The sequence below is a fragment of the Monodon monoceros genome, unplaced genomic scaffold (genome assembly GCF_005190385.1).
Source record: "Monodon monoceros isolate NGI ecotype Baffin Bay Population unplaced genomic scaffold, NGI_Narwhal_1 Super_Scaffold_11, whole genome shotgun sequence".
Lineage (NCBI taxonomy): Eukaryota > Metazoa > Chordata > Mammalia > Artiodactyla > Monodontidae > Monodon > Monodon monoceros.
The window spans coordinates 123,771,237-123,777,621 of record NW_021703767.1 but is presented as its reverse complement, the minus strand read 5'-3'; the positions used below and the strand labels follow the sequence as shown (position 1 = coordinate 123,777,621).

General features: G+C 39.6%; 1 pseudogene; it reads left to right on the top strand.

The window, feature by feature from the left end:
- Positions 1–2,367: 2,367 nt before the first annotated feature.
- On the top strand, positions 2,368–3,253 carry LOC114890858 (annotated as a pseudogene).
- Positions 3,254–6,385: the final 3,132 nt, after the last annotated feature.

Here is a 6,385-nt window from a genome sequence, read left to right as displayed (position 1 = left end):
CAATCTCAAAAGGTTACATACTGAATGATTTCATTTACATAAAGAACCACAGTGGGGAATGGAGGTGGGCAGGGTGGGTGCTAGAGGTAGATGTGGTTATAGACATGCAACACAAGGGATCCTTACGGCGTTGGAACTGTTAGGTTCCTTGACTGTGGTGGTGCACATAAAAACCTACACAGGTGATAAAATTGTGTAGAACTTATTACACACACGTACGAGTAAAACTGGAGAAATCTGAATAATGTTAGTAGATTGTATAAACGTCAGTATTCTGGTTATGATACTATACTATAGTTCTACAAATGTCACCACTGGGAGAAACCTGGTCAAGTATACAAAGACCTCTATTACTTCTTACAACTGCATATGAATCTACAATTATCTCAATTAAAATTTCAATTAAAAATAAAATCCTGGGCTTCCCTGGTGGTGCAGTGGTTGAGAGTCCGCCTGCCAATGCAGGGGACATGGGTTCGTGCCCCGGTCCGGGAAGATCCCACATGCCGCGGAGCAGCTGGGCCCGTGAGCCATGGCCGCTGAGCCTGCGCGTCCACAGCCTGTGCTCCGCAACGGGAGAGGCCACAACAGTGAGAGGCCTGCGTACCGCAAAAAATAAAATAAAATAAAATAAAATCCTGAAAAAGATTAAAATAAAAAAAATTAAAAAAATAAAAAAATAAAATCCTGAAAACCTAAATCCACGTAACCAGAGGCTCCCTGAAAGCTGGAGCCTAGACATTTGACAGTTCCTTGTGCTTTTCAAACTGTCAGTAGTAATGAACTAGTGGGGTTCCCCCACAATTGAAGCAATCCAGTACTTTCCTAAAATACAATAAAAAGAACTAATAGAAAAATGAAGACAAAATACAAACCCATATTTTCTTATTATTAACTTTTGATTTCTGAAGGCTATAACAGTGGGCATGGCAATGGGCACTGGGATCACACTTTTGAGCAGTGATGCATCAACACAACTAAGCCTACTCATGAGTTCTTACCACACCAGTTCCATCTCCTGAAAATTCAACAGAGACATCATCTGGTTAAAGAGATACTTCTCATGTTCTTGAAAAAGATCTTAAAATACTTATGTGGGGGGAAAAAAACCTCCTGTCTATTCATGAAAAAGCCCATCAGAGCCAAAAAAACAAAAACAAAACACTTCAGGAAACAATCTCCTTATAAAAAACAACATATGTTAAATGTTCTTTGATGCCTGATAGATTAACTCAGAAATCACTATTTAAAATACTGGGAATTCCCTGGAGGCCCAATGGTTAGGACTTCCAGCTTTCACTGCTGAGGGCGCAGGTTTAATCCCTGGACAGGAAACTAAGATCCCACAAGCCATGCCGGGGGTGGGGGACGGACGGGACGACACAACAAAATACCTGAGATTAAATTAAGGCAACTCAAGGTGTTCTGTGAAACTCTTTACAGGAGACTAGTCTGTACTGGGTTTCACAATAAGAGTGCTCCAGATATGAAACTGTCTCTTTTCCAACACTATAATTCTACATCTGACTATCTTCCACCTTAATTTAAGTTCAAGTGGAGATATTACAGACAGTATTTATTAGCTCAAATAAATAATAAATTTATTAAATAATAAATAATAGAAGAGACACTGCTTTGGAAAAGACCCCCAGTGTTCTCCTTACTTGTGCAAGTAATAAATCCTTCTCCCAAGAAAAATAAACAAATACTAGGGGTTGTGGGAAAAAACATGAAAAAGTAAATCCAAGAGTAATTCCCAAGTTTCACACTCCTTTTAAAATAAAATGCTTGCCAATGATATTAACAAACAGCTCACTCTTTTCCCTCTCTTTGCCAACACTATTAGAGACTTATCAATACACAGCAAAATGTTAACAACTAGGTGATACACAGAAGGAAAACCTAGGGCATGGATACTCCTGATTAACAGCCCTAATACGTAGCAAAACACATTTATTAGTGAAATTGAAAGAGGAAACAGAATTATTCAGCAATTAAAAGGAAGTACTGATACCACAGTATGGATGAACCTTGAAAACATGATAAAGAAGCCATTCACAATGACCTCATATTATGATTCCATTTATATGACATACCCAGAAGAGGCAAATCTATACAGACATAAATTATTCATTGCATAGAGCTGGGAGCAAGGATGGGATTGAAAATGACAGCTAAAAGGTTCCTTTTTGAGGTGATAACATTTTTCTAAAATTGATTTTGGTAGGTTTGCACAACTCTGAATATACAAAAAAAATTGAAATGTACAATTGAAATGGATGAACTGCATTATACGCAAATTATATATCAATAAAGCTGCTGCCAAAAAAAATGGGGGGGGGGGGGAGAAACAGCATCAGGCTCCACAGATAGTAGACAGTAACTGCTTACTAAATATATAACAAAAAATAAAGAAATGGCTCTTTCCCGGCTGGAACCATGGAAGGTGCTGAGGAGAAGAAAAAGAAGGTTCCTGCTCTGCCAGAAACCCTTAAGAAAAAGCGAAAGAATTTTGCAGAGCTTAAGATCAAGCGCCTGAGAAAGAAATTTGCCCAGAAGATGCTTCGAAAGGCAAGGAGACGCTTATCTATGAAAAAGCTAAGCGCTATCACAAGGAATACTGGCAGATGTACAGAACTAAAATGCGAATGGCTAGGATGGCAAGAAAAGCTGGCAACTTCTACGTACCCACGGAACCCAAATTGGCATTTGTCATCAGGATCAGAGGTATCAATGGTATGAGCCCAAAGGTTCGAAAGGTGTTGCAGCTTCTTCGCCTCCGTCAGATTTTCAATGGCACCTTTGTGAAGCTCAACGAGGCTTCAATTAACATGCTGAGAATTGTGGAACCATACATTGCATGGAGGTACCCAAACCTGAAGTCAGTAAATGAATTGATCTACAAGCGTGGTTATGGCAAAATCAACAAGAAGCGAACTGCCCTGACGGATAACGTGTTGATTGCTGGATCTCTTGGCAAATACGGTATTATCTGCATGGAGGATCTGATTCATGAGATCTATACTGTTGGAAAACGTTTCAAAGAAGAAAACAACTTCCTGTGGCCCTTCAAATTGTCTTCTCCACGAGGTGGAATGAAGAAAAAGACTACCCATTTTGTAGAAGGTGGAGATGCTGGCAACAGGGAAGACCAGATCAACAGACTTATAAGAAGGATGAACTAAAGTATCTACCATGATTATTTTTGTAATCTGGTCAGTTAATAAACAGTGACTGCTCTCAAATTGAAAAATAAAATAAATTAAAAAAATAAAGAAATGAAGTGAGGGGATTTCCCTGGCAGTCCAGCACTTAATAGACTCGAGATTCCACTGCAGGGGGCACAGGTTCCATCCTGGTCAGGGAACTAAGATCCCGCATGCTGCATGGTGCAGCCAAAAAGTAAAATAAAAATTTTTTAAAAATGAAGTGAAAGGATTAAGTGCTTATATAGAAAAAAGAAAGAAGTACAGAATTCTTTCACATATACCTAGTGACAGAAATGCAGAAGCAAAACTGAATCAAGTCTACTGAGTACAGAAATGGATGAAGGAAGTAATAACTGGTCTTAGAATACTTTATACAGATCAACTAAAGAGCTATGCATATTATTTCTGTAGGTCAAGGCTAGCTATCATTCATGGTACAATATACATCAGTTTCCCTTTCTGTCCATAATTCCAACCTCTACTAATTAGTTATGTAATTTAAAAGAAGGGAATATGATATTTACATAAACAGTGTGTGGAAGAGTAGAATACATACACATGTATATACTGGAAAAAGCAAAATCTCGCTGAAGGGCATATGAGAAACTTACGGCTTTGGTTGCCTGTCCAGAAGAGAGGAAGGGTGTTTCTGGTACTTTCAAATTTTGAAAGTAGTATCTATCATGTAACCAAAAAAGTTAAGAATTTGAATAAAAAATATCTTTCAGTGAGTCTGAAAGCCCTCCAGCTTGACACAGATCCATTAAGCAACTACTCTATAGCTGCTTGGTTAAAAAAACATGCCTAAAGCCATGCAATGGTACTATATCATCCATTCTTCTATCTCCATCTTCTCACCAGAGTTCCAGAGAGTGAAACTCTATGTAAGTGGAAACATAGAACACTGGAGATATTCCTCCTGAACAGAAAACACAAGAGACCCAGTTTCCTAGTCTAGCAACTAAGTGATCCCTAAGTCTTCTCTTAAATTCTGAGAACCTATGAGATTAAATGATATTTCGCCAACCACATTTGTGTATGGTGTGAAGCAGTGTTCTAATTTCATTCTTTTACACGTAGCTGTCCAGTTTTCCCAGCACCACTTACTGAAGAGGCTGTCTTTTCTCCACAGTATATTCTTGCCTCCTTTATCAAAGATAAGGTGACCATATGTGCGTGGGTTTATCTCTGGGCTTTCTATCCTGTTCCTTTGATCTATATTTCTGTTTTTGTGCCAGTACCATACTGTCTTGATTATTGTAGATTTGTAGTATAGTCTGAAGTCAGGGAGCCTGATTCCTCCAGCTCTGTTTTTCTTTCTCAAGATTGCTTTGGCTATTCGGGGTCTTTTATGTTTCCGTACAAATTGTAACATTTTTTGTTCTAGTTCTGTGTAAAATGCCATTGGTAGTTTGATAGGGATTGCACTGAATCTGCAGAGTGCTTTGGATAGTATAGTCATTTCACAATGTTGATTCTTCCAATCCAAGAGCCAACCACATCTGTGTCTCTAGGTTTCCCCTGTTCACATATCCCCTCCCCAACTTGAACAGATTTCAAAGAATCTCTTTAAGGAAAAAGTCTGTGTAGCACAAATCTGAAAACATAAATAGGTGTTAGAAAAATATGTGGGGACTTCCCTGGTGGCACAGTGGTTAAGGATCCACCTGCCGATGCAGGGGGACACAGGTTCAATCTCTGGTCCGGGAAGATCCCACATGCTGCGGAGCAACTAAGCCCATTTGCCACGACTACTGAGCCTGCACTCTAGTGCCCACGAACCACAACTACTGAGCCCATGAGTCACAACTACTGAAGCCCGCGTGCCTAGAGCCCATGCTCTGCAACAAGAGAAGCCACCGCAATGAGAAGCCCGCACACCACAACGAAGAGTAGGCCCCTCTCGCCACAACTAGAGAAAGCCTGCGTGCAGCAAAGAAGACCCAACGCAGCCAAAAAAATAATTTTAAAAAATAATAAACTGGAGGCTTCCCTGGTGGCACAGTGGTTGAGAGTCCGCTTGCCGCTGCAGGGGATACGGGTTTGTGCCCCGGTCCGGGAAGATCCCACATGCCGCGGAGCAGCTGGGCCTGTGAGCCATGGCCGCTGAGCCTGTGCGTCCGGAGCCTGTGCTACGCAACGGGAGAGGCCACAACAGTGAGAGGCCCGCGTACTGCAAAAAAATAATAATAATAATAATAAACTGGAAAAGTCAAAAATGATAACTGTCTTGGTAAACTTCAATCAAATATAAAAGAGATACTTATAGAAAATGTAAAATGATCCTATTTAAAATAAATTATATATCTGTAATATGTTACTCTTTGTAAAGAGGAATTAAGAAAATATACATGTACCTACTACTTTCTGCCAAAGAAATAAAGGAAAGATAACCCAGGAAAACAGACAGATAGATACATAGATAGATATGAAAATGTACAGAGAAAGGAATGCAGGCTATATGCCTGAGTATAACAATAATTATCTCTTATCATCTCACACCAGTCAGAATGGCCATCATCAAAAAATCTACAAACAATAAATGCTGGAGAGGGTGTGGAGAAAAGGGAACCCTCTTGCACTGCTGGTACGAATGTAAATTGATACAGCCACTATGAAGAACAGTATGGAGGTTCCTTAAAAAACTAAAAAATAGAACTACCATACGACCCAGCAATCCCACTACTGGGCATATACCCTCAGAAAACCATAATTCAAAAAGAGTCATGTACCAAAACGTTCATTGCAACTCTATTTACAATACCCAGGACATGGAAGCAACCTAAGTGTCCATTGACAGATGAATGGATAAAGAAGATGTGGCACATATATACAATGGAATATTACTCAGCCATAAAAAGAAACGAAACTGAGTTATTTGTAGTGAGGTGGATGGACCTAGAGACTGTCATACAGAGTGAAGTAAGTCAGAAAGAGAAAAATACCGTATGCTAACACATATATATATGGAATCTAAAAAAAAAAAAAAAAGGAAAAAGAAAAAAAATGGTCAGAAGAACCAAGGGGCAAGACGGGAATAAAGATGCAGACCTACTAGAGAATGGACTTGAGGATACGGGGTGGGGGAGGGTAAGCTGGGACAAAGTGAAAGAGTGGCATGGACATATATACACTACCAAACGTAAAATAGCTAGTAGTGGGAAGCAGCCGCACAG